General features: G+C 40.7%; 1 long non-coding RNA gene across 1 annotated transcript; it reads right to left on the reverse strand.

Moving 5' to 3' along the window:
• Positions 1 to 17,292: 17,292 nt before the first annotated feature.
• LOC308472435 lies at positions 17,293 to 27,254 on the reverse strand. The gene is made up of 3 exons (XR_013983514.1): positions 27,157 to 27,254; positions 22,430 to 22,552; positions 17,293 to 17,386 (listed from the first exon to the last, which is right to left on the reverse strand). It is a non-coding gene; the product is annotated as an uncharacterized lncRNA (long non-coding RNA).
• Positions 27,255 to 27,657: the final 403 nt, after the last annotated feature.

The following is a 27,657-nucleotide window of genomic DNA, read 5'->3' on the forward strand; positions in this document are numbered from 1 at the left end:
TCCCAAAGACCACAATGCTTCTTCCTTCCTCAGCTTCTGAACCTAGAAAAGAGTCACATATTAAAAAATAATACGTCATAATAACATATACAATCCATAAAGCCTTAGTCTAAAAATGTTAAAACAATATTACGGTAGCAGTCAAAAGAATCCCAGCAGAATAAAGCAGTATAAATATTTTTTTAAGATTTTTTGTTAAAGGATAGTTATACACAGAGCATTAAAATGTCAATTAAAAGCAGTTTGAAAGCAGGGGGGGGTCATCCATGGCAATCTAAAAGTCATAAGAATAAATTCTAATTATCTTGGAGGTTTTTTGGGCCTGTAGCTTAGTGTCTGAGACTATGCTATGTGTACACGTCATATAAAACACCCCATTTTCAATCCCTGGAATTTCTATTCTAAACAAGGAAGCATAACAAGAGAGCTTTATATGACCAGATTGCTTTACCAGCTCAAAGCATTCAAGAACAAGAATCAGTACATAATAATTCCAACTGAAGCTTTTGCTGTCAGGCCTCATCCCACATTTTCTGATATAGAACTCACTGTTTCCCTGCAGGCTGACCAGCGAGGGTCCCTCTGACCTTTAGCTGAGTCCTTACCTCTCCCTCACTACTTTGTAAATATGGCCTATAATCATTCTGTGACTGGGGCCTTCTATGCAGACATGAGCTCCTCTCTTTCAAGCAGTAGATTAATTTGATATTAGGCTGTGCTTAGCTCTAATTTCATGTGAAACATTCCCACCAGCATGGATCAAAATTTACATCAGGAGTTGATTTCCCAACAGCAAAGGCATTTCTCAGTGATGAGGTAGTTGTTCATTTCCTACAGAGCCATCAAATTAATTGGGCTGAATGAGAAACTGAATGGATTTTGGTCTGAATCTTGCAGTTGTTCTTACTCTTTTAAAACTAAATGAAATGCTTGTAATCTGAGACAGACACCAGGTAATATGAAATTAATCTCATTTCTTCCAGTAATCCAGAAAGCCCAGCATAGAGCTAGAAGCAGAGAGTGGCCTAATGCCGATGGATTCCCATTACAAAAATGAACTTGCATGAGCCTTAAGCTTACATGGCTCCCGTCAGTGGCTCATTTAGATCATTCTAGACTCTGGAGTGAGCGGTGCTCTTTCGATTGCCATGTGCATTTCTTCACTGTCTTCAAAACATACTAATCCGGCCCTGTTGTGTTTTCCTCCCTTCTAAGTGTTGTTGTGAGGAACCATAGACTTATGCCCCCCTGGGTCCAGCCCTCATGGTCTATCTCCCATCCCCACTGATCCATCTCCCACCACAACTCCTCCCTATGTGCAAGGAGAAGATGAAAGGCTTTCACTTTTCAGCAAACTATGGTTCCCTATTACAACTGAAGTCAGGGAACTATGGTTTATCCTAACTAGCTAATAAATAAGTTTGATGCAGTTTGATGCTGGTTTGCTAACCAGAGTTAGAAGAAACCACAGTTCCTTGAGTTCAGGCAAAGAACAAAGAACTATACCTTGTTGCAAAGCAGCAGCCTTTGATCCCTACACCATCATAGATCCAGCCATGGCAGCACAAGTCTGCATGCTTCCTATATCCGACTACATAAGGTTTGTGAGCAGGATTGCAACTGACATACAACACAACAATATGTGCCTGTCCCCTAAGCTCAGCATGCAACTGTAGCTTTGTCAATGAATGCACTCTATGCCTTGTTGCAACTCTCAAAGTTTGAGGTAGCAGAAACAAGTCAAATGTGTTATTCATACAAGTAACAAAGCTAATCTGTTATGCATTTCTGCTCACAAAAAAAGAAACCCTCCTTGATCTCTGCAGAAATCAGCTGATGTGTGTGGACCATTTGGTCTCATTCCTGCTGCCTCCACATGTAGTTCTCCCTATGAGCATTATTAGTATTCTTAATGCCAACCAGCTGTTCTTAAACAAGCCAGCTGTACAGCTGAGCTCAATGGATTTGATGTGATTTTCTTTTTTAGAATGACACGGTTTTGCCATATGGTCTGCCTCTTGATTATGCACACTATAAAAATGTATTTCAGAATGACATGTAAAAAGCAAGATGATAGTAATGGAACTGCCTGTGTGTCCTTTTTCACAATGCATTTTTTCATCTGTCATTCATAAATCATCAAGGAAAGTTTTCCCAATCAAGCAGTTTCCCCATAGGCTAATTTTCCCCCTTTATTCATTTTCAGTCAGTGTCAAAAATGGTCAGCTGTTCTTCATTCTCCCACCACCCAGTAGCACTCTAGGAATTAATTCCTTCAGCCAGGGCAGTTCAATGACACAATGACCGGAAGGACAGGTGGGTTCACACCAAGGGTTGCCAAACACTACGTGACATGGAGTCCAAAAAGTACCTGGGAACAGCAGGTAAAAGCCACCCATAAGTAGATGCACTAGGGCTTTGTATCATCAGGAACTCAACGGAACTCAATTCCAGCACCTCTCAGGTGGGCACCATTGGCATTCTAACAGAACAAGGGAGGCATGAGTCCCAGCACCTCTTTTTCTAGAAAAGTAGAACTGAGAAGCACATTTGGAATTACTAGTCAGAGGGGGGAAATGGAATTGCCTAGCCTGGCTTATATAGCCAAATGTTTCTTTATTTTATTTATTAAATTGATGTTATGGTGGAAAATATTTGGAAAAACTAATAAAAATTATTGTATGTATGGAAGTGAGAGCTGGACCATAAAGAAGGCTGATTGCCGAAGAATTGATGCTTTTGAATTATGGTGCTGGAGGAGACTCTTGAGAGTCCCATGGACTGCAAGATCAAACACATCCATTCTTAAGGAAATCAGCCCTGAGTGCTCACTGGAAGGACAGATCCTTAAGCTGAGGCTCCAATACTTTGGCCACCTCATGAGAAGAGAAGACTCCCTGGAAAAGACCCTGATGTTGGGAAAGATGGAGGGCACAAGGAGAAGAGGACGACAGAGGACGAGATGGTTGGACAGTGTTCTCGAAGCTACAAACATGAGTCTGACCAAACTGCGGGAGACAGTGGAAGACAGAAGTGCCTGGCGTGCTCCGGTCCATGGGGTCACGAAGAGTCGGACACAACTAAACGACTAAACAACAACAACAAATAAAAATTATTATAAAAAAGGGAAAAATCAAACCTGCATGTTAAAAGAAAAGAAAAAAATGGAATTGCCTGAACTGAGGGCATCTCATAATGTGTCATTGCTTTCAGAGAGACACTTCGGGATAAAACATGGCAGCTAGGGTATTTATTTTTTAAAGGGTGGGAAGTTTAAAAGGCAGCTCTTGAGCCAACTCATTGAATAAACTATAATTAACACTTTTACAATAATTTTATGCCATTTTTTAAAAACACACATCTCACTGTACTCATCCACCTATCCCTGCCCTCCTAGCAAATGAACAGCATGGATTTTATGATGACTCATGGGCTAACTCCAAATGAAGGCCTCCAGCACGGGACCTGGGAAAGCATTTATAGACTATTGCCTTGTGAAATGGATGCAGTAGCCTAATCTGCTTCAGGATGTTGGCAAGGGTGAAGCAACAGTCACCCCAGTTGCCCACTCAGGAAGGAAGGAAGGAAGGAACATTGGGGTCTTGGTGTTACAAAAGATCAAAATAGGTCTGAAAATAATCTAAAATTCCTCACTTTTAACCCTTGGTGCCACAGCTGTTTGTGACGGAGATTTGTTCTGTTTTCTTGACTGGAAATAGTGATTGTAGCGCCATCATCACCTGTCCAGCAAAGCCAGCAAAAGGCATTAGCAGATATCATCATCTAAAAGCTACATGCCCTCAAAGAATTCTGGGAACTGTAGTTTGTTAAGAGTGTTGGGATTTGTAGCTCTATGAGGGGTAAATTACAGGCCCCATGATACTTGAGGGGAATCTATGACTGTTAAAGTGGTATAAATGTGCTTTACACGTATGCTGGGATTGTTAATGAAATATTTCTATCTTTCAGAATGCTGCTGTGTTTTGTGAGTTCAGGGCAAAAATGTCCATTTCTGCTGAAGCGCCCAAGAGTGCACTTAATATTGTGTCAAGAATGATACAAAAATAGTAGCTCACGCCGGCCCTGAAAAGCTGCAAGACAGTTGGCCCCTTACATTGTGACTTTTACCTCAGAGCAACTCGTAAAAAATAATGTTGTTGACATTTGAGGAAAAAGCAGGTTTCCTGTTTGAACTCTGACAGGTATCGGAAGATGTGAGTAATGTCAACTCTTGGGTTTGCTTTAAAGGCAGTCTGTGGTCATGGGTTTCTCACATTTGTTGTGTGCCAAGCAGCTTTGAATTGCTTGCAGTACTTTGTCAAAAAGAAAAAAAACACAACACAACACAAACAACAAAAAAACCTCTTGGAGATTCTTATCGAGAAGAGAGACAGGATCCGTTATGACATATGTGCAGTTGTGAACAGGTTACTGGAGATCAAAACCGTTCTATATTACAGGCTTCGCTTGCTGTAAAATGTGGTAGATGTACCTGATATCCCCAAGCAAACGTTGTATTTCACTGTGTTTGGCCGGAAAGGGATGCTTTTTTAAGACAAGCTTTTATGTTTATTTTCATTTAATATTATTTTTCTGAATCAGAGGTTAACACTTTTGACCAAAAAAAACAAACCAGTCCAGGAGGTTCCTTGTGAATTGTTTTTTAAAAAATATTATAAGAACAGTTTTAACATGTGTTTACTTTTCTTTTTTCTGAGCAAGTCTGAGCCCTTGATGCCCAGTCAAAATTAGGCAGGCACAATCTCTAAGTTTCAGGCAACGGGTTAAAATGGCTTTACTTCAAGAGGCTTTTGAATAATAAAATAAAAATAATATTTTTATTTATTTATATGCCGCCAGTCTTGCTGGGTTTCCCCAGCCACTATGGGTGGCTTACAACATATATAAAAACACAACAAAGCATCAAACATTAAAAAACAAAATATCCTATAAGAGCAACAAACAAACAAACAAATCAATAGAAACCAATAATAACAACAATAACAATAATAACAAATAAACAGTTTACAGTTATACCAAAATTAAAATAACCGCCAGCCCCAACTAAACATTTAACCAACATCAACCCAGCAAAAACAAAACAGATGAACCAACATTAGAACTGTTTGAAACATTTAAAAACATTTTAGCCAGTTGCTCCAACACCATGAACATTGTTCTAGTGTTCTGCTGTGAAATGTTTTAATCTATGTAAGCCGCTATGTAAACCACTTTGAGACACATGATGAAAAAGAGGGTGTACTTTTCTTAAATAAATAAAAACATGTCTGGTGCTATTTGGCACTGCTACCTAATGTTATAACAAGGACTGGTCCAATGTCTTTTTCTACCTGAGGTGAAAGCAGGGCTGGATTTAGGTTTGATGAGGCCCTAAGCTACTGAAGTTAATGGGGCCTTTTATGTCCAGCTGTCCTTTGTCAACAACAAATGGTCGCTGTTTTTTGTGTTGAATATATGCTATATGGTAATTCATGGACCTAATAGGTATCTAAAGCCATTTGCATATAACTAGATATGTATTTTATCAAAGTAATTGTTGAACTGAAATACAATTAAGAATTTTGGAAATGTACATCCAGTTGTTGTTTTTTTCCTTTAATTTTTTTGGGGGGGCCAAGAGAGTGGGGCCCTAAGCTATATCTTGTTTAGCTTATATGTAAATCCGGCATTGGGTGAAAGACTAGCTAGTGTTTCCCATTCCTCATATGAAAACTGATGAGACTTCCAGTAGAATCTTACTTCAACAATGGAGAAGGGAAAGATTCTCCCATCACAACTGAATAGAGCAGGCCCAGGGCTAGCCATGTGGCAAAAACACCCCTGTCCACTAACACCTGACTGCTGCTCCTTGCCGCTGCAGCATCATTCTACCAAATGGTAGGGCCAGTGCAAGCTAGAATCATGAAAAAAGAATCATAGGTTCTTTTTTTAGAAATGCATCTACATTATTATTAATCTATTTATTAAACGCCTTCTACACAATCATCCCAAGCTGATATAGAATAAAAAGAGCAAAAAACCCAGTTAAAAACCCAGTGGATACATTTAAAACAAAACTGAAATAATACAAAGCAGACACTTGTGGCAAAGACCCATTTATCCAGCAGAGAAAGACTGTCAGAATAAAAATGTTCAATTGTTTCCACAAAGTGCAGATACTAGGCGCCTGACAACAGTGATACTGTTTTACAGAAGAGGCAGCCATATTCAAATCCCTGATCTGAGTTACTGCAGAGCAGACTTCTGAGGTCTTTGGAACTTGCAGGAGAAACTCTCTCACTGACCACAGTGATCTTCCTCATACATAAGGGATAAGCTGGTCTCTCAAGTAACCTGGTTCTCAGGTGTATAGGACCTTATATGTTAGTGCCAACATCTTAAAATTGGCCCTGTGGCAGATTGTCAGCCAGTGAAAATCCTGCAAGCAAAACATTGTATGCTTATGGTGGTTTGTCCCCACAATCAACCTAGCCACCTCTTGACTGAGTGATATAGACTGAAGAGCAGGAAGTGACCAAATAGTTGATGGAAGAAACTCACAGCATTGTTTAAAATTATATTATTACCGGTAGTTTTTTCTTTGTATTGAGTAACATTTATTTTAATTCTCCGCAACAGTAAATGTAAGGGTGTCCCTGATCTGTAATTGAAGTGCTCCTGTTCTGACTTTCGTCCGGCTGGTATGTGGTTGCTGACCATGACTTGACACTTTTATTGTAACTAGTTTTACAATGTGATCTAGTTCTTAAAAGCCCTCTGCTCTAGCCTTCATTTCAATGGCAGAATACGACAATATTCAGTGCCATCAAGTTCCCCAAACCTGTGATTGTATGTAAATATAACCTTAATGCCATTCTACATAATAAACACTAAGATGGGTGATTGAGATGGGTGATGGTGCTTTAAAATGAATTTAAAACAATTCTTTTCAAACAAAACTGTTGAAATGGCTCATTAAAATGTGCTGCTCCTTTGATGCTCAAGTTATTGATGTGCAAGCAACTGTACTTCACATTCAAAGGAGAACACAGGGCTTTGCTGTGACATCCATATTGATCACCTTCTCTTTGTTAGAATGTGTTACCCTGTAATAAAGCCAGGTGTGCTCATTCTCTACAGAGGATTTGAATATTTATGCACCATCAGATTGGCCCTGATTTGCACCGAGACTCGTCATACAGAGGTGCCTTGTGCATGGTACTAGAGCTCGGTTATTAGGAGTTGTTTGTGCTTCACAATGTGAACAATTACGCCTTAGAAAAATACAACCTCATTTCACCTTATATTAGCAGTCCTCATTTTCCAAGCACTGCCTAGAATAAAAGGTTAATTAGGACTTACGCTTTTTTACAAAAAAATTAAAATAGCTATTTTAAAGAAGCAATTCTATGCAAATTTACTCAGAAGTAAGACCCACTGTGTTCAGTGTTGACTATTCACATTTAAACTCCTGAGAACACAACAGAATTTCTATATATACATAGGATTGCTCTCAATTAGAGTTGTTTATGTATAGTTGAGGCTCCAATCCTTAATGCACTTCCCAGAAGGTAAGTTCTATTGACCTCAGTGGGATATATTTTAGTAACCATACTTAGGATTGTAGTGCACATGTTAAGCAAGTATGCTGTGGGGATGATACATCGTGTTAAAATAATTTATTGAAACTGATTGATTCATCAGTGTTTAATCACTAGTAAACCATCCATAAAATGAACACACTTTTTTATCTCATTCTTCTGTGAAAGGTTTCATTTTTTACAATAACCCAAACAAATGAGATTTTTTAAAGCCATGCTGACAGCATTCAAAGACATTAGATTATTGAATAAAAATACTGAAGGTATACATTTCAAACAAACATTCTTTATTCCAAGGATGGGGGAACCTGTGGCCCTCGAAAGGCTGTTGGACTCCTTCCCCCATCACCCTCAACCACCGTGGCCAGTACTCAGGGATGATGGGAGTTGTAGTCCAACAACCTCTCAAGGTCCACAGGTTCCCCATCTTTGCTGTATTCAAATTATCTGAAATTTCCTTTAGTCACAGATCCGCTGTCATTATCTGCCCTTTCAGTTTCAGAATATAGCAGCTCTAGTGTTGCAGATTTCTGACTAGCATGATATTGGGAAAGATGGAGGGCACAAGGAGAAGGGGACGACAGAGGATGAGATGGTTGGATAGTGTTCTCGAAGCTACCAGCATGAGTTTGATCAAACTGCGGGAGGCAGTGGAAGACAGGAGTGCCTGGCGTGCTCTGGTCCAGGGGGTCACGAAGAGTCAGACATGACTAAACAACTAAACAACAACAACAAAGGCCCAGATTCAGAAATTCTTGCAAGAAATGTTAAGCACTGCATTATGGTCTACAGGTCCCCTGTTGAAAGGGAAACGGGGAGCTAGTAGATTCAGTCTCTCAACCCCTATCCCCACCAACAGGTGATGTGCATGTGTTGAGCAACAGCCCCAGTCAAGCAGCAGAAGCTACATGTGAAGACCTACATGCTGATCAGCTGTGCACTAATGGATGGATATAGCATACACAGCACCCTATAGCATATACATGACTCAGTTCAATGCTGGACTTACGTCTTGATTGGTTTGGTGCTGTAAATTCTGCTGTCACCACACCTATTTGGATAAAGGAGGGCATGATAGATCAATACGCTTAGTATGCTAAAGTTACATGGAAATTGTTCAGTACATTTCATACAGCAGTGGGAGGTGCATGCCATTTTAATGTTTCTATGTTTAGTTACCTGCTAGCAAACTTGTAGTGGAATATAGATAGGGATCTTAGGTATAACTGTACCTGTGGTGAAAGGGTTTGCAGATTTGTACCTAGATAAAGACAGAATGGAAACATCTGTCAATTGTAACTTCACTCTACAGCAAGACAGTTCAGCACAGATATTGCTTTAAAGATACTAGTTGTTTTACTCTTCTGGAGACAAAGTTTTAAAAGTAAAAAAAATCCTGTTAATTTATCCAATTTTGGGATAATCAAACATTTTTTTAAAAAAACAATGCACATTTGTATTCACATGTATTGAACACCCCGATACTAAAGATTTTAAAGTTAAAATCTATTTTGAAAAACTATCTCCAAGTTTGGGAGCTATATCTCAATTTTCAAAAAATCCAAAATTGGGACTATGCCCCCAATTTTACAAAAATCCAATAAGTTTTCTGTTATTTGTACCAACTGAAGTTCAAAATTCCCCATTATGAAATACTGGTGGAAATCTGCAGAAGAAGAAAAGTATTTTAAACTGGAGGTTGGTTTGCCCTTCCCTAAAAATAAAAAAAATTCTGGGGTATGACATTTCCCCCATTACTTCTTTTGAACAGGAGGCAAGTATGTCAAGTTTGATCTTCTAATATTATTTCATGGCCTTAGCATAGGTTACATGCAAACATGGATGAGAGCTCAATGCAGCTGAATGCTAATGTGCACTTTTAAATTGGATATATTTCACAAAATTTGTCAGAAAACAACAGACATATTAACAAAACCTATTAACCAAAACTGTCTCCAAAGGATCAGGATTATTAACATCCTTAAGAGGAGTACAAAGGTGACAGGGTAACTCCAAGAGATAGTAAGGGGTAGTGGGTGCTCCCTACTCGCTCACCCAATTTTCAGATTCAATCCATGTTCCCCTAACATGGCTTTTGCCACACATTTGACAGAGATTGGATGTGACTAGGGTAGGAGGGTAGGAGGAGGGATGCTTAGCCCTTCCCCAACCAGTCAACTTCCCACTCAAAATCAAGAGACACATTGCTTTTTACCCCATTGAATTCTATGCTTGTGTTTTGCAATGTGTTGTGGCAAGAGAAAAGCGAAGCTAGGCTGAATGCCCTCTTTCTAAGATACGATCACTAGTTGGGAGAACACAAGGGCTTGGACACAATGAAAGCATTCGACTACTCTGGCCAAGTCAGCACTGTGGTGATTGTGATGACTAAGGCTGCGTGCACACTATACCTTTAAAGCACAATCGAAGCGCATTCTTTCCTTCAGAGAATTCCGGACACTGTAGAATTTTAGTCATAGTTGAAAGAGAATTATATAAAAATGATGTATAGATGGTACATTACACCAGAGAAAGTGGCTAAAATGTATAAGACGGGATCAAAAACTTGTTGGAGATGTAAAGGAAAAGATGGTACATTTTATCATATGTGGTGGGAATGCAAAAAGGTCAGAAATTATTGGGAAATGATATATAATGAATTGAAAAAAAATGTTTAAAAAGACTAATGTTAAGAAACCAGAAGCATTCTTACTAGGGATTTTAGATCAAGAAATAAGAAATGACAACTGGGAATTATTTATGTATGCAACAACAGCGGCAAGAATTCTACTAGCACAAGCTTGGAAGACAGAAGAAACCCCAGCGAAAGAACAATGGCAAGAGAAACTCATGGAATATGCAGAATTAGCAAAATTAACAGATAAATTACATGAAAGGGACAACAAAGACTTTAAAAGAGAATGGAAACCATTTACAATATATATGAAGAGACAACATGAAGAGTTGGACTCATTGCCAGGGTTTGAGTAAATATTCACAAATATATATAATAATAAAAAATAGATGTAAATGTATCAGGAATTAATTGGGGGAATAATACGCAGGATGAATAACTTGAAAGTAAAACAAAGTGGAAGTATGAGGGAAGTCCAGGGGAGGGGAGGGCAGAAAAAAAATGGAAAATGGTTAGAGAGATATTTCATAAAGGATGTATATATCGAAAAACCAATAAAAACTATTTAAAAAAAAAGAATTATAGTCATAGCAACCTTTGATAAATTATGCCTGACTGCGCAACTGGTGATCACATATGTCACATATAGGTTGCTCCTCCCTTCCAGCCTATAAATGAAATTTTTCCAGGATCAATGGTACCATAATGTTTAGAAATCCCTAAGAACATGAGAAGAGCCCTGCTGGATCAGGTCAAAGGCCCATCTAGTCCAGTGTCCTGTTCTCATGGCCATCAAGCAGATGCCTTAGGTCCACTCCATATTTTCTAGTTTACTAGACCTGGAGGAAATCCAATCCAGATTTTACTTATGGGTTGAATTATCTCTACAAATTGTGCTTGGCTTGGCAGCCATGATAGATCCTGGTGGGCCTCACTCTACATCTTTGTTTCAATGAAAGTTGCTTTAATCAAATCCCAGACTTTGCCCTGAACACTTATCTGTGATTTACGGGGCCCCATGTTAAATCTTACAGGTTCTAGGCAGCATTATCACTGCACTGGGAAGAGAGAAGAACAAAGTGATTTTTTCCCCTATGTGCATATTATTTTAATATAAACCTAAGGTTGTTATTTATGTGAGTCACTGCTTGTTTATTATAGATCTCTATTGCTCCATTCTTCCAAGTAGTTTAGGGCGGCATACACAACGCTGCTCCGTTTTATCATCCCACAATGCCTGTGAGGTAGGTGAGACTGGAATGTACTGACTGAGCTAATGTCACCCTGTGAGCTACATGTCTGCCTGGAGATTTGAAGCCAAATCTCCTCAGTTCAAGATCAACACTTGACACACTACAAAAACTGAAATGTGAAGATGCACAATCATCCAGAACCCACAAGGCAAACCAGGGCCATCTTAAGCATATCAGGCACCTTGTTGCAAAGATTCCTCCAGCTTCCCAGAGTTTTCAACCTTTTTTTAGGGCTGGAGGAAGTGGGCAGTGGCTGGAGGGCAGCTCCTCCGGCAGGGAAGAGGCGGAGGCTGGACGAGGTGCCTCCCAGCTCAGCTGGTCGCATCGTGCCATGGTGGCCATGGCAGGCAGCACACTGAGCGAGTGGGCCTGTGCTGAGTGAGCAAGGGCGTGTGTGCTGCTCCCAATGAGCGTCGGCTCAGTTTTTTCCCTTTTAGCCTTCTGGCGCCCCGCAGAATTCAGCGCCTGCAGGCTAAAAGGGAAAAAACCAAGCCGACGCTCAGCGGGAGCGGCGCACGCGCCCTCGCTCACTCAGCGCACTCGTTCGGTGTTCCCCGGACTCTCGCCTGGCGCCCTCCAGAACTTGGTGCCATGGCGCCCTGCACCACTAGCCTCTATGGGTAAGACGGGCCTGAGGCAAACTCTGTTGTGAATTTAAGTGATCCACATAAATTAAAGCTGCAATCCTTGCCTTGTTACCTAGAACACCAGTAAGTTCCAATGATCACAGTTGTAGGGGGTTGGATTAGATGACCCTTGGGATCCCTTCTATGATTCTACGCTCTTAATTTTGAGTAAACATGCACACAGTTTTGAGCTGCACATCTGTGAGGCAGACATTCATTAATGTTTTGGAACAGTTCTGGCACATGATACATGATCAAAGCCATGCATAGCTTGAGCCTTAAGAGCTAAATGTGTGAAAGGACACTCCTCTTGATTGCTCAACGGAAATCTGTGTTACAGAATTGAATTAATTAGCAGCCTCTCCTTTGATAGGCAGGGGCTTGCAATGTCCTTCTCCATTTCAATAATGAATTTATTATCATCGTGGGGGGGGGGGGAAATCTGGTTAATTCCTCTCTTTTAAAAGTCCATATCGGACAAGCACTTTGTTCAAGTTTGTTCTCAAGGCCACTTATGGAACTTGATGCGCACACAGTACTCCCAGTGGTGCCTGTCCCCAATGCTCTCGATGGCATTGCATTTCTTAGTAATTTTAACATTGACCTTATCCTAGCAGCCTATTATATGGCTGGTAAACTTTAAAGTGCTTCATGAAATCACAGCTCTGTGTCAAATCACCATGGAATTTTACATCCGCTTTCCAACACTAAATCTCTTCTAGCTGAAGTCCAGAAAAGCTAAATTGCTCCTTACTTTCAGCCAAGCAATTACTCACTTGACGCTTTCTGAAAAGATTTTGTGCACAGTCTTATATGTCTCCACTCTTTAGTTGTTTACATTCAAACCAGCATGTGGGGTTAAATGTTAAAAGTGAACTCTGTTTGTCTGCTTTAATTTATTTGTTCAGTTACTTCACAGAAATGAGCATCTAGCTGAAGTTTCCTTCTATCTGGCTCAGATTTAGCAGGAAAATAATTTTGCAGATGATAACTATCAGAAATAATGAATGGATAAAAAGTCTTGGCATGAAGCTACACTCTTGGTATCGGAGAGCAGAATTCCATTGACTAACTTGCTCATTCACGCAATAGTGAATGTGCTTCTTGAAGCATATAATAATTAACTATGAATGGAACACAATGCTCAGATTCAGCCTTTTTATCTCAGTCATTGGTTTTGGTTTTTTTAAAAAAACAAAGACCTGTTGTTGAATATCAAGGATTCTGTTAATTCACGAACACTCAGGGATGTGTACTGTACCTTACAGTGATGCCTGCTAAGCAATTGCACCCGAAAAGGTGGATGAAATCTATCTTTCTTGCACTCATACTAACACAATTGCATCTGCACAGCATCTGAGAAAATACATACAGAAGGGCTGGCCAACTGTTGGCCACAATGGGAAACAGATGAGTCAAACAGGTCATAACTGTAAGGCAACTGGACAGACAAGTGGTTGACATTCACATTTAGCAATTCAGCTGAATAAAAATGATCATAACCATGTGTATCTGTAATCGTTATTTCTTGCCATTGGTTGGAAGCTGAAGTGTGAGTGGTGGGAAAGCTCTAAACAAAGTGATGGAGACAAGTTCATGCACTCCTTACGTGTATCGATTGAATGCATGGAAGGGTGAGCAGAATCACACCTCTGTATCTTCACTAGAAGGTGTGGAAGGGATTCTACATGCATTACAGCTGTATGAGGAGCCCTGGGTGAACAGCAATCCCAATCATATGGAAGAGCCTATGTGTATCTTCCACAGGACATATGACGAAGGTCAGGAGCACCCCTCCGTGAATTCAGTCAAAACATGGAAATGAGAGCTGGACCATATAGAAGGCTGATCACCAAATAATTGATGCTTTTGAATTAGGGTGCTGGAGGAGACTCTTGAGAGTCCCATGGGTTGCAAGAAGATCAAACCGATCCATTCTTGAGGAAATCAGCCCTGAGTGCTCACTGGAAGGAGAAGATCCTGAAGCTGAGGGTCCAATATTTTGGCCACCTCATGAGAAGAGAAGACTCCCTGGAAAAGACCCTGATGTTGGGAAAGATGGAGGGCACAAGGAGAAGGGGACGACAGAGGACGAGATGGTTGGATAGTGTTCTCGAAGCTACCAGCATGAGTTTGACCAAACTGCGGGAGGCAGTGGAAGACAGGAGTGCCTGGCGTGCTCTGGTCCATGGGGTCACGAAGAGTTGGACATGACTAAACGACTAAACAACAACAAAATGCGCCAACTGTGTGAAGAGGACTTATATTAGATGTGTCACTCAGATTAGGGGGAGGAGTAGCCTTGTAAATGTCATGAACAGGCAGCAATTACTTTTTTAAAACACAAGTGATAAGGCTGGAAGCCTTGCCACCTACTCCCAGATCAGTAGGTTAGAATGAAATCACCAAGACGTAAACGAAATGCACTGTGCCCGTGCTGCAAGGCATGTGCCCTGCCAGTCAAGTCACAGGACTGAATGCTTGTGTGGGAATGGCACAGCATCCTGTTCTTTATCTAATGTTCTGATATTGGTGTGGTCGTATATGCAACTGTTTGTGCTGATAGTGTGTGCATCTGTTCTATGTGTTCTGCTGTGCTGTACGTAATATGCTTGCCCATGCTATGTGTACAGTTGTGGTTTCCCCCCATGACTGCGCTTTATCTAGAAAGTTTGTTTCTATCTGTCCAACATGTGTTTGATGCTGCATAGTGCCTATGTATGTTTGGTTTGATATGCTCTCTGCACTCTGTCTGAAAAGTGCCAAATGTTTTCTGCTGTGTGCCTGGGAGGAACTTTATTTCCTGTCCTGTTGCCACTGCCATGCCTATAGTAGTAGCAAGTTGTATGTGTAAAATGAGTTCCAATCTTAGGAATCATTTTGATGTACTTTGACCTTTGCTTTCCTAAGGGATGTTCGCACATTACTTTCAAAGATTATACAATTTGTGTATTAGAGTACACAAATATTTGAGCCGTATACTCATACAGTAATGCAAATGAAATATTCAATGGTATTCAGTATGTGTACACAACACTTGAGCTGTACAAATAAACAAATGTGCATTCTTTCACAAACAAACACTTGTACATGTGTGGAGATAGCTTATATCTGTTTTCAGTGCAATGTGTGAGTAACCCCATAGTTTAGAATTTAAACTAATCCCCATGTCATGTGAAAAGGTATAATAATAATAATAATAATAATAATATATGCCTGGAAAATATATGGTGCAATTGGATTTTGTAAGCTGCAGTTAATAAATCCAGTGGGAACACTTTTTCCTCAAAAGTCATATCTTAAATAATTATCTGTCAGTTTCCTTTATATATTTAAAGCATCTGTTAGCATCTGTAGTTATATTCAGTCTGCAAAACATTTGAAATGCAACACTATGCTCATCTATTTTCAGCAATGAAATGCTCAGTGGTCACTGTCTTTTATTGCTTGTACTTAGTGGTTTACAAGTCGTTTTATCTTCTGTGCATTAGCATAAGTAGTGTGCTATATAAAGCCTCCTAAATATATACCTCAGCAAGGCTGCTAGCCCATCGCAGAACGGAACCTCTGAGTTACATTCAACCGTCAAATACTGGGCAATACATTTCTAGGCAAAAACTTCACATAAGATACCCTAAATACACATCCTATACAGGACTGACAGTCACAAAAATAAACATGTACAACATACCATTTTTCTTTACAAATATATTTAGATGTGTGTGGCAGCAGCAAAGAGAATCTGTGTATTTCCAGGAGGCAACAGAACTCTGGAGCTGATGTTCGAGGTTCCTATCCCAACAATGAATTTGATAGGTAGTCTTGAGAAAATCAGTAGGGGCTGGTTCACAACCTTGCCCAGCAAGGTTCAAGTACATATGAGGGAAGAGTAGGACTGTATACCCATACCCTGTGCACATGAAGCCATGAATGATGTGAGAACTATGTCTGTATGCACATGTATGCCCCAAATGCCATCAACACATTCGCCCGTGTCTGTGTGAATTTATTTACCCTAATGAGGGGTCAGCTTGAGGGTCTTGCCACGCAACTATGTATGAACATGTATGCCCCAAATGCCATCAATATATTCGCTCAGGTGTGTGGAGAGGCATATGCACCTGTACCACCATCACATGGGGTTGATGAATGTATGAAATGCACCTTTGTGTTTCATGTGGCGTGAAAGTTCTATCTGTGATGTATTGTCAGCGAACAGTCTCATGTTGGTAAACGCATCTCTTGAAGCTTCTGTCAACAAGCGAGCATGCCTTTGTGAGTTTCTTAGTGGGGAGGCAAAGACACCTACCTCAAAAGGCTGTCTTTAATCTTACTCTATGTCCTAAATCCTGGTACTGACATCAGATTCTGTTTTTGCGGTTCCACCATCTTGCTAAAGCTAAGCAGGTTTTGGTTTGGTCAGTGCCTAAAAACCACTTGCAGATGACTTTCCAGAATGGGAGAAAGGTGCAATACAAATAATAACATTAAGCACTAAATAAACCCTGGTCTACTTAAGCCCTGGACATAGTAGCTGTTTCTGCTCTTTCTCTCTTTCTCTCTTTCTCTCTTTCTCTTTCTCTGCATGACTCCATTCTTGTTTCCCTAGGAAATAAATAAGAGATATTAATGTGAAAAAGAAAAATAGAATTCTAAGTGACGATGAGGGTCATTTAGTCCAACCCCCTGCAATGCAGGAATCTTTTGCCCAACATGGGGCTCGAATCCACAACTCTGAGATTTAGAGTCTCATGCTGTACCCAATGAGCTTTCAAAGGTCCATGGCAGCTTTTCTTGGGAAGGCCTGGCCTATCTGAAACACTTCACATGTTTTCTTTCTCTTTCCCCTTCCCAATTTTTTGTCAATCTTTCATTTTCATATTTTGAATTATAATGACTTTATTGAATTGTATTCATTGTTTTGGTGAATTTGTAGCTGCTGTTTGCTTTATTAATATGCCACAGTGTTTGATAATATAGTGTTTGCATTGTGTGTTGCTTTCTTAATGTTACCGTGAGTTGCTTTGTGCTCAACATTTGTTGTTCGAAATGAGGAATACAAGTATTAAATCAAATCTTCTCTACTATTAAATAAATGCTTAAAAATATCCCACTAACATCTTCAAAAAGCTCCTAAACAGGTCAGCTGGAGCAAGTTCAGCTGGAACATGACTTACCTCCATCTGCCTATTTGTAATCCTTCTACGCTGTTTTCACCCCTCCTTCTGCTATATTGCCGCATTCATTCATTTTCTTCCACCACTAAATTCCCTGTTGGATAAACACGCCAAGAAAACAAAAATATTTTGCAACTGAAATAAATTAGGAAAAAAATGTGCAAATAATAGGTTCTGGGTGTAGGATGGATGCATGATGCAATCCAATGCATGTTAAAGTTCCTCTAAGTTCAATGGGCCTTACTCTGGGCAAGCACACAGAGGATTGCAGCCTTCATTTTCTATCTGCAAAGTTGGGTTGTTTAAATAGACTTCGCCATGACAGAACATGCTGAGTCAACTAAAACGCGATGGTCCATTTTCACCATATGTTCTTTCTGTCTCTGCTGAGAGATCCAGTGAGAAATGTTTTCCACACACACCTGATTGGCAAATACACCTTGGGGCTGATCCAATTGTCCCTCACATCCTATCCACCTCCTCCCATGTATGCTGTTCCATGCTTCAGTTTCTTGCTGCCAATGACCTCGCCTGCCTTTGAAGCAGCCATTCCACAAATAGAGAAAGCTGCATATACAGGAGAGCTTCGCACTCATAAAGCGTTCTTTAGGAGTACCTTCTCTAACAACATTGGGTTATAGCATTACCTGTGTAAATCAGTTGCTTTACTTGTTTACACACAAACAAAAATCCTAAAATTCATTGCTACTTACATTTCTGAGTTTTCAGCGGAAAACATGACGTTTTTATCCATGTAGACAAACAGATTGGACTGATTACTCAATGTGACTTAGGCGCTGCCGACACAAGAGTATGGTCTTTAAACGAATTGGGGGGGGATCAAAAAGCCAAATAATCCCTTTAATTATATGCTTAAGACCCTGAATGGAAGAAATTAAGGGATATGAAGAAACAAATGTATACTAATTATTCCTTGTTTTGCAGCAAATGTATTTCTATGGTAACCACTGTGGTCTTAGAAGAAATTAAATGACTTTTAAAATCAGATCATCAGCAAAGTTACCCAGTAGAGCCACAAACCAATACTCTTCCAAATAAGTTTTCAGATGATGAAGGAGAAAAGCATTCATTTCCCCAGCTGTTGGCCATTAGAACAACAAAATGGCATTTTCATTAAAAACCACCAAGTAAAGGTTTTCTTATTTGTTATGGGAGAAGGGTGTGGAGCTTTTCTGAGTGGGGGAGGGGGGTCTTCTTTTAAGACTTTAAATACACTGCATGTCTCAATATAATATGGTATAGGGAAGACATTAAGGACCATTTCCAGGGCCTACATTGTCTGGTGAATAGACAATTAAGGCACACCACTCTTGAATTTTTAGGTGCCTTTTTAAATGTAACTTAATCCTCCAGCCATATACCTAGTACTTGTACTAGCTTTCCGTTAATCCCCCTGCAGTGCAGGGCCCATATTATGGAAAGATCCACAGGACCACCCCCCATAAGAATTTGGTACCTTTTCTTCTTATACTGCCTCCCATTCACCCAGTTGTATGCAAACAGAAGGGGCGGAATCTGCTGTGCATCTGTAACATTTGATTTCCACTTCTATCTCCTGATCCTAAACCCTTAAGTTAGAAGCAAGATATGATTATATGAATGGGATGCGTTTCTGCACAAACAGGACAGTCCCTGCAAATGGAGAAGGTTGACTTCAACCTTCAAGGTGGGGAGCTAGAATCCCCCATGGTCCACTAATGTATGAACCTAGGGAATTCCCAGTTTGAAGGATGCTGCTCCAGTTAGAGCCATTGGTCGGCTCTTGAATCCATGGCCATATAAATGGTTCCTGGGGACCTGCAGGGTGGATGGAAGTCTCCTCTCTCTCTATCCTGACACCCCCACCCCACCCCTGATAGCAAATTATGGCAGCTCTATAGCTAGAACTGTGACATTCTATCCAACATATTTTTGTTCTTTTGGGTCCTGTAGAATTCCTAGAATGCAAAGCTGGAATGTAACATTCTGTAATGCACTGGATCTTTTCTGCTCCAATATCCCCAAAAGTCTGACCCATTTCACAGAAAAAAGGCAGCCTATAATCAATTCAATTATAGAGTTCCACAAGTAGTGGCAAGGAAGAGCATTTTAGAATTGGCTGGTGAATACAATTTATCCAAAGGACTGGTTTGCGCTACCCTGATTCTAATCCTAGCAAAATTAGGATGCCATAGTCTCTGACTTTGGTGAAGGATTTAACATTGAACCATCATATTTTGTGTTGCAGAATGAAATGCAAGCATGACCCAGTGCTATTAGCACAGGCGTCCTCAACCTCAGCCTTCCAGATGTTTTGAGACTACCATTCCCACCAACCCTGACCACTGGCCCTGCTAGCTAGGGATCATGGGAGTTGTAAGCCAAAAACATCTGGAGGGCCGAGGTTGAGGAAGCCTACATTAGCAACATGGAGTGACCCCAGAAAGAGCAAGAGACGACTGGGTATATTGTCATCTGAAGGCTAAGACATGCATTGCTCACATGATGTCACTCTTGCAGCTTCTGAAAGGCTAATGACTTCTTCTCCAAAGTCTGACTCTGGGTAGCTTCATGCTGCAAATTATACCAGGTCATAAAAATGCAGCATTTCATCAGTAGGGACCATTACTGGCTGTAGTTCAGCATAATTAATATTTGCTCCCTTTCTCTGGCTGCTTAGTCATGCTCTCTGTCCTGGATGGCATCTATTCATAAGGACTTTTCCAAAACTAGCAAGCAAAGAAACAATTTCCCCTCCTGCCAGACAAACTGCAAGTTTCAGAGCACTTCTGTCCTTTTTTGCCTGAGACAGAGAATTGTATATAGTATCTCTAAGGAATCGATCCTCAAATTTACTCCGTATCTTGCCTTTTCTTCTTCAGTGAAAATCTAACTTTCAATTTAATTTCAGTAGGGTGTAAACTTTGTTAGGTGGAAGAAACATAAAATGTATTGGCAGAAATTATTGAAGAACTAACTCATGAAAAAATTGAAAAGAAATGGGAGAAAAATTAATGTAGTCAGAGAACAGAGGAACAGATTCTGGACCGTGTGCCTGAGACAGGAATGATGGCAATGTGAAAGAAAACTGTTTTAATATTCAGTATCAGTGATGTATGGAAGTGACAGCTGGACCATAAAGAAGGCTAATCTCCAAAGAATTGATGCTTTTGAATTATGGTGCTGGAGGAGACTCTTGAGAGTCCCATGGAATGCAAGAAGATCAAACCTATCCATTCTGAAGGAAGTCAGCCCTGAGTGCTGCAAGGACAGATCCTGCAAGGACAGATCCTGAAGCTGAGGCTCCAGTACTTTGGCCACCTCATGAGAAGAGAAGACTCCCTGGAAAAGACCCTGATGTTGGGAAAGATTGAGGGCACAAGGAGAAGGGGACAACAGAGGACGAGATGGTTGGACAGTGTTCTCGAAGCTGCAAACATGATTCTGACCAAACTGTGGGAGGCAGTGGAAGACAGGAGTGCCTGGCATGCTCTGGTCCATGGGGTCATGAAGAGTTGGACACGACTAAATGACTAAACAAAAAAAAACATCATTTGCAACTCATACCAAAAAAAGGGTAAGTATTTTGCTGAAGACATAATTATAAATTCTGGGGTTTTGTTTTGTTGTTTTGGCATAATTAACAGGCTGAGTCTCATCGTAGTAGCCCACCAGGTAATGATTCTAGAGCATATTAAAGCATTGCAATATTCCATATGGTGCTGTTTTACGTTTCTGAACAGAAATGATGCTTAGCCTGGCTATGTAATGATACAGCTCACACTCTGGCTATCTCGGTTGTTTTAAATTGTTTTTAATATTATGTTTTAATGCTGTAAGCTGCTTGAGACCTTAGGGTGGACAATTATTTATTAGTAGTGGTGGTGGTGGTGGTATAAGTTGCTTTAAAAAAAGAAACACCCACTTTTTGCACAAGCTTACTGTGCCAAGTACCTTGACCATTCCATAGCCGTCCACTAGGGGGTGTAGGAAGCCTAGTACCTTCTGCTATCTACTATGATTAATTGCATTGTCTGCCTGCCTCAGCTCCTCCTGCTGCTGGTGTCAGAATTTCAGAACATCCACGCTCTTGTGTGGCAGCCCACGGGAGCCCTCTGAAAGCCCAATATAAACACAGAGAACCCAAATCCCTGCTGCTGCACACCTAATACGATGGCCACCATGCAACACCACCCTGTTTTGTGACTTTAACAGGTGCACATGTATAGAAACAGCTTGCAGAACGCAATCAATTATGAAAGTGTCAACAACTCCTGAACAATTTTTTGTGCACAGATCTCAGGTTTTTAGGCCTTGAGCACCTGGATTTGGGCTGATTTAGGCCTTAAAATAAGCTGTGTGAACAACCTTACTGCAAGCTACTCGTTTTGAAGGAAATTGGTCTATCTAAAAGGCTAATGGATACACTCTCCCATTAGATCAGTCTGTATTATTGCCAGGTTGTATGTCAAATGCATTATTTAAGGCAAAGGACATTGATTTCCAATGGGGTGGCAGCTACAGGAAAATGACATGCAGATTACTGGCTGAAGGCTGACATTCTTCTAGAAGGGGGGGGGGGCGGCTGACACTTTGCATCGTCTACTGGCATATACCTCATCTGTACTTAGTGCTCCTCTATATACTCTATGGCATTAGAAGTGCCTGATGCACTGGTTGAGACCAAAGCACACCTAATCCTTTCTTCGCAAGACTCCAAACGCTAAGTGGTCCACCAGAAATTGGACGCCCCCCCCCCCCCCAATGGACCAATTTAATCTCCCTTATTCCTACTTGGTTCTGGATAACTCTGAAGTGTTTGGAGTGTGTTACATACAATCAAGCTGTTAGAGCCCAGAAATAGGCTTTTTATTTTTCATTAGAAGCATTTTGTTTATTATTGAAATTTAAAATAAGGTTTGAACACTTATCAGTTTTTAAATATTGACTGATTGGCAAGCAGTGCATGGAGATCATAATTTGCTTTTACACAGCACATTTCCATGTTCAGAGTGCTTCAGATACAATATCTCAGTAAGGCTGAAATCAGCCCTGCAAGAAAGACCAGTATTAATTTTATTCCCCATTATTGCCAGCTTTGTAGGGGGCTGGGAGAGAGTGTAGTGTCAAGGCCCACCTTGTAAATTTACTGCTGAATTGAGAATTCAGGGACTTCCAAGCTCTCAGCTCAGCCTTCTTCCTTATTACCCATCAGGTTGGATTCTCAGTATTCTTGTTCACAACTTATGCTTTGTCATGACTGAAAGGAAAGCAATACAATATAATTTAAAGTAGCATAGATAACATCTGTGCAAAGCAAGGTGTAATATAATAAACCCCATAGGGCTTATTTGTTCCGCATCCCACATTGTGGTAGTCACAGTATCTTTAGATTTATGACCTCTTAATTCATAGTTTCATTAGAATTACAGCGTTAGCATTACTTAAGCAAAGGAAATCAACAATTAAAAAAGAAACTCAAAGTATTTCCCCCTGCCATCATGGTCATTTTGGGCAAACGTAGTCTATAAAGAGAAGTGTTGTCAGCAATGAAAGAAAGGGGCCATGCGTTGCCTTTCAGGATGTTGGGGAACCCTGCATGAGAGAGTGAGGAGAACATGTTCTCTGCCTGGTGCTGAGAAGGAACCCGTTGCTCCAGGGAAGGTTGCCAGATGAGGATGCAACTTGTGGTCCCTCTCCAGAAGGACACTGACAAACTGGAACATGTCAAAGGCCTGGAAACGATGCCTTATGAGGAACGGCTAAGGGAGCTGGGCATGTTTAGCCTGGAGAAGAGGAGGTTAAGGGGTGATATGATAGCCATGTTCAAATATATAAAAGGATGTCACATAGAGGAGGGAGAAAGGTTGTTTTCTGCTGCTCCAGAGAAGCGGACACGGAGCAATGGATCCAAACTACAAGAAAGAAGATTCCACCTAAACATTAGGAAGAACTTCCTGACAGTAAGAGCTGTTCGACAGTGGAATTTGCTGCCAAAGAGTCTCCTTCTTTGGAGGTCTTTAAGCAGAGGCTTGACAACCATATGTCAGGAGTGCTCTGATGGTGTTTCCTGCTTGGCAGGGGGTTGGACTCGATGGCCCTTGTGGTCTCTTCCTACTCTATGATTCTATGATTCTATGATTCCTGGCCACGTTGGGGATAAAAACCTTCGTGAAACCAGATTGAAATTGCAGAGTTTTGAAAAACTAAAAAATAAAGTGCGAGATTGGCTTCATTATTATCAGATAATCAGAGGCATATAATTTGGACAAGAAAATTGGCTTCCAGGTGGAAAAATCAAAATTGGAAACAGAACTGTTAGAACCCAAAACCAAGATTTTGTCAAAGATGTATAACTTGCTGTTGAAATGGAATACTCAGGATGAAACGGTGAAATCTGCTATGATTAAATGGGCACAAGATGTTGGACATAACATAATGATGGCTGACTGGGAACAGTTATGGACCACAGGTATGAAGTTTACGGCATGTAATGCCTTAAGAGAGAATATTATGAAAATGATATACAGGTGGTACATGACACCAGTCAAGCTTGCAAAAATCTATCATTTGCCCGATAATAAATGTTGGAAATGTAAAGAAACTGAAGGTACATTCTTTCACCTTTGGTGGACGTGCCCAAGCATTAAGGCTTTCTGGGAGATGATCTATAATGAAATGAAAAAGGTATTTAGATATACCTTTCTGAAGAAACCAGAGGCCTTTCTCCTGGGCATGGTTGGCCAATTGGTGCCAAAGAAGGATAGAACTTTCTTTATGTATGCTACAACAGCAGCAAGAATACTTATTGCAAAGTACTGGAAGACACAAGATTTACCCACCCTGGAAGAATGGCAGATGAAGGTGATGGACTACATGGAACTGGCGGAAATGACTGGCAGAATCCGAGACCAGGGAGAAGAGTCGGTGGAAGAAGATTGGAAGAAATTTAAAGATTATTTACAGAAATACTGCAAAATTAATGAATGTTAGAATGATGTCAGAATGAAGTTAAGTGGTTTTAGCAGCAATGTTACAAAGGAGTATGTAAAAATGGATTGTTAACAGGTGAGAATCTAAAGTTAAAATATATTAAGTTAAAGGATTAAGATAAAAAGAAAGAGGGAAGGATTTGCTGAATTAACTAACTGAACTGGAATACAAAAAAGGGAGGTGTGAGGAGGTCAGGGAAACAAGTAAATGAAAGACAAGACATGGAAAGACTGATTTGTTTTTAAGTGTTTTTATTTTTCTGTATTTTGTATTTTGTATTTTTTCTTTTCTTTTTTCTCTTTTTCTTATTTTTGCAATCTTTTTTGAAACTTTAATAAATATCATTAAAAAAAAAACCAAACCTTCGTGAAACCTAGATTCAGGGTTCACAATGATCTGGAAAACCTGAAATCTGAGACTCAGCTACATTGGCAAAGAAAAAGCACTTTATATGCGTTGTATATGCATTATAACACTGTGACACCAGATGGCGCTGTGGAGTTCCGTTTTTGCCAACCTGATTTCTCATACAAAGTTTGCAATGCGTTTAACTGAAATGCTTCTTTGATGTGTCTTGATCCAGCCCTGGACTTTACCACTGGATGTTAGAATCAGTCTGAAGGCACATGCATTCCTTCATCAATCACAACCCAGAAAGATTTATTGGCACAGATCCCTGTGCCAATGTTATAATTCTCATTTTATAGATGATCAGCGCTTGGCTTGATGTTATGCAAGGCATAGAATGTGATGTGCTATCATCAAGTTGTGTCTCGTCCCTCTTGCAAACCAAGTCAGCTATCTGAGGGAGGGGTATACATACTTTGCTAATATCAAGCCACTTTACATTTGCACAAATGTTACAAAGCAAAGGTGGAAGAATGACATGGCCTGGTGACAAGGCCCTTCACTTGCATGGGCATTTGCCCTAGCACAGTGGTTCGGACCTTGTGGGCCACAGACTCAATGAAGCTATTTTCTCTCAATCCCATCCACCTGCCCTACATTTGATGTCATACATACCATCAGGTGGGCAGAGCAGGTAAAGGTATGGCTCCCTTCAGAAAGTGGATTTGCACCTGCTGCCAATGAGGTGGTCAGAAGCTCCGGCAAACCTGCCCATGCAGTTTGATTCAAACGGTGCAGGCAAATGAACGCACTTCACTTGACATCAAGGTGATGTCAGGTGCTTGGCAGGTGAGTGATCCCACCCATCTGTCAAAATGCCCCCTGGGGGTTGAGGGAGGTCAGAATCCAGCCCACTGGCTGTATCAAGTTCCTCACCTCTTCTCCATCATAAGGAGGGCAGAGCTAAGATCTCAAATCTCCTGCAGTGCTCTGCGTAACAACTGAACTGACCTCAAAATGCATTGATTTCTGCAAGGTTGCTGGCTTGAAACAGAAGTCAATGTGTCTACTTGAAAGAAGAACTACTTTGAATAAGCTCCGAATTTAATTTATCAAGGAAAAGGCTGGAGTAGGTTAGCACATATGCTCATGAAGTTATATATCTGCCAAGAGGATGGAGCTTTTCCATACTCAGTGCCCCATCCTGCTGCAAGTCTTCTCACTGTGACTCTAACTTCCTTTCTTCAATTTATTTTACTCAAGTTCTGTAACTGAGATATAAGTGTGCAAAAAAAGGAACCGGTGAAAAATGGCAGGGGGTATAAACACAAAATGGGAGATGGGAAATAGGTGTAGACACAGTTTTATTAGTGTGCTAAAGCATCCTGTTCAGGAATTTCTGGCTCCTTTCCATCTAAAATAGGTATGAGTGGCAAATTGTTGACGATGGCTGGCTATGTGAAGTTGAAACCTTCAGAAGACTGGAAAGAAGTCCAACAGTTAATGAGTGAGCTGCTTCACAAACAATTGGGCCATGAGGTGTCATGGTGGATGGGAGTAAAAATAAGGCAGCTAGGATCTTGCAGGCAACAGAGTAAGCAAACATGAAGAACAATCAGAACAAAATTTAAAATGTGTACACCCCGCCCCCCTTTCTGGTGTCCTGGTCCTGAGTTCAGAAATTCTTTATATATCCATGAGACAAACTTTTGGTAAGCCAAGCAGTTTGATTTGGAACATGAAATCTTAAAATCCCTAAAGTTCCTGCCATAAGTGTCTGGGTGGTGATCCAGACAGTGGCCTTGAAATTTTCCCAAACACAGATATTATGGATAAGATTGATGGATAATTAGCCGAAAAAGTTAACATTGGCTTCCTTCTTCAACGACTTCCTCAAAAAGGAAGAGAACCGGGGAATTGCAGTCTTTAAAGTCAATGATGTTTTATGTGTCTTCTGGTACCCAAGCTTAATACATACGCACACATCACAGAATCACACACACACACATTTGTTAAAGAAGAGCAGATGTTTGACTGTTTCCTCTAAAGAAATGGTAAAAATCTGTCAAGAGTGGTGATGTACTGAACTAGCATAATGGCATGATACAAACATGCTGTAAAAAGCAGCAGGAGGTTGCCACAAACACTGAATTTCTAGATGATCAGTTTACCACACATTCTACCAAACATTGGCAGCTGATATGTGATAGAAAAGAAAAGAAAAGCCTTACTACTTGATAGGATTAGGCAGCTGAGCAAGTTACCTCAGGGTAGTTTACAAAGGTGCATGTCCACATGCACACACACACCTTGCCAGGGCTGTTTGGGGTAGCCATCTTTTTCCATCATGATATAGCAGTGTTCCCTATGGGGCATTTTATACTATGGCACAGTGCGGCTGGTCATCGGAGCTTGCATAGCACTGTGCATGAAAACCCTGGTGATCAGCTGGTGGCCAGGGCTTGCATAGCTTGCTGCACAGTGCAGAGTTTACACGCAGAGCACTTTTAAAAAATAATTCACCTGATGTAATTGCAATGTCATACGACTGATGGGTGGCTGGCTCTCCCCACCTCTTAAACTTGATCTATGGGGTTGCAGGAGATAAGGATTCACCCCATTTGCCAGATCCATTATATAGGCCTGAAGAATGGGAAGATGTACTCATTGCAACCCTGTCGCTACTTGAAGCAGCGGCAAAGCTTGTTCTGTAAAAGAAGAGAAAGCACTGCTACCCTCTGCCATCTTCTTGTAATGATAAACATCCTGAGACCACAAAAAATTACTAGCATTCATCATCACCAAAGGATGAATGCTTGCTGCTTTTGGATTTGGATTTGATATCCCGCTTTATCACTACCCGAAGGAGTCTCAAAGCGGCTCACAATCTCCTTTCCCTTCCTCCCCCACAACAAACACTCTGTGAGGTGAGCAGGGCTGAGAGACTTCAGAGAAGTGTGGCTAGCCCAAGGTCACCCAGCAGCTGCATGTGGAGGAGCGGGGAAGCGAACCCGGTTCCCCAGA

This window comes from Podarcis pityusensis, assembly GCF_964106645.2.
Source record: "Podarcis pityusensis genome assembly, chromosome: 2".
In the NCBI taxonomy this organism is placed as follows: domain Eukaryota; kingdom Metazoa; phylum Chordata; class Lepidosauria; order Squamata; family Lacertidae; genus Podarcis; species Podarcis pityusensis.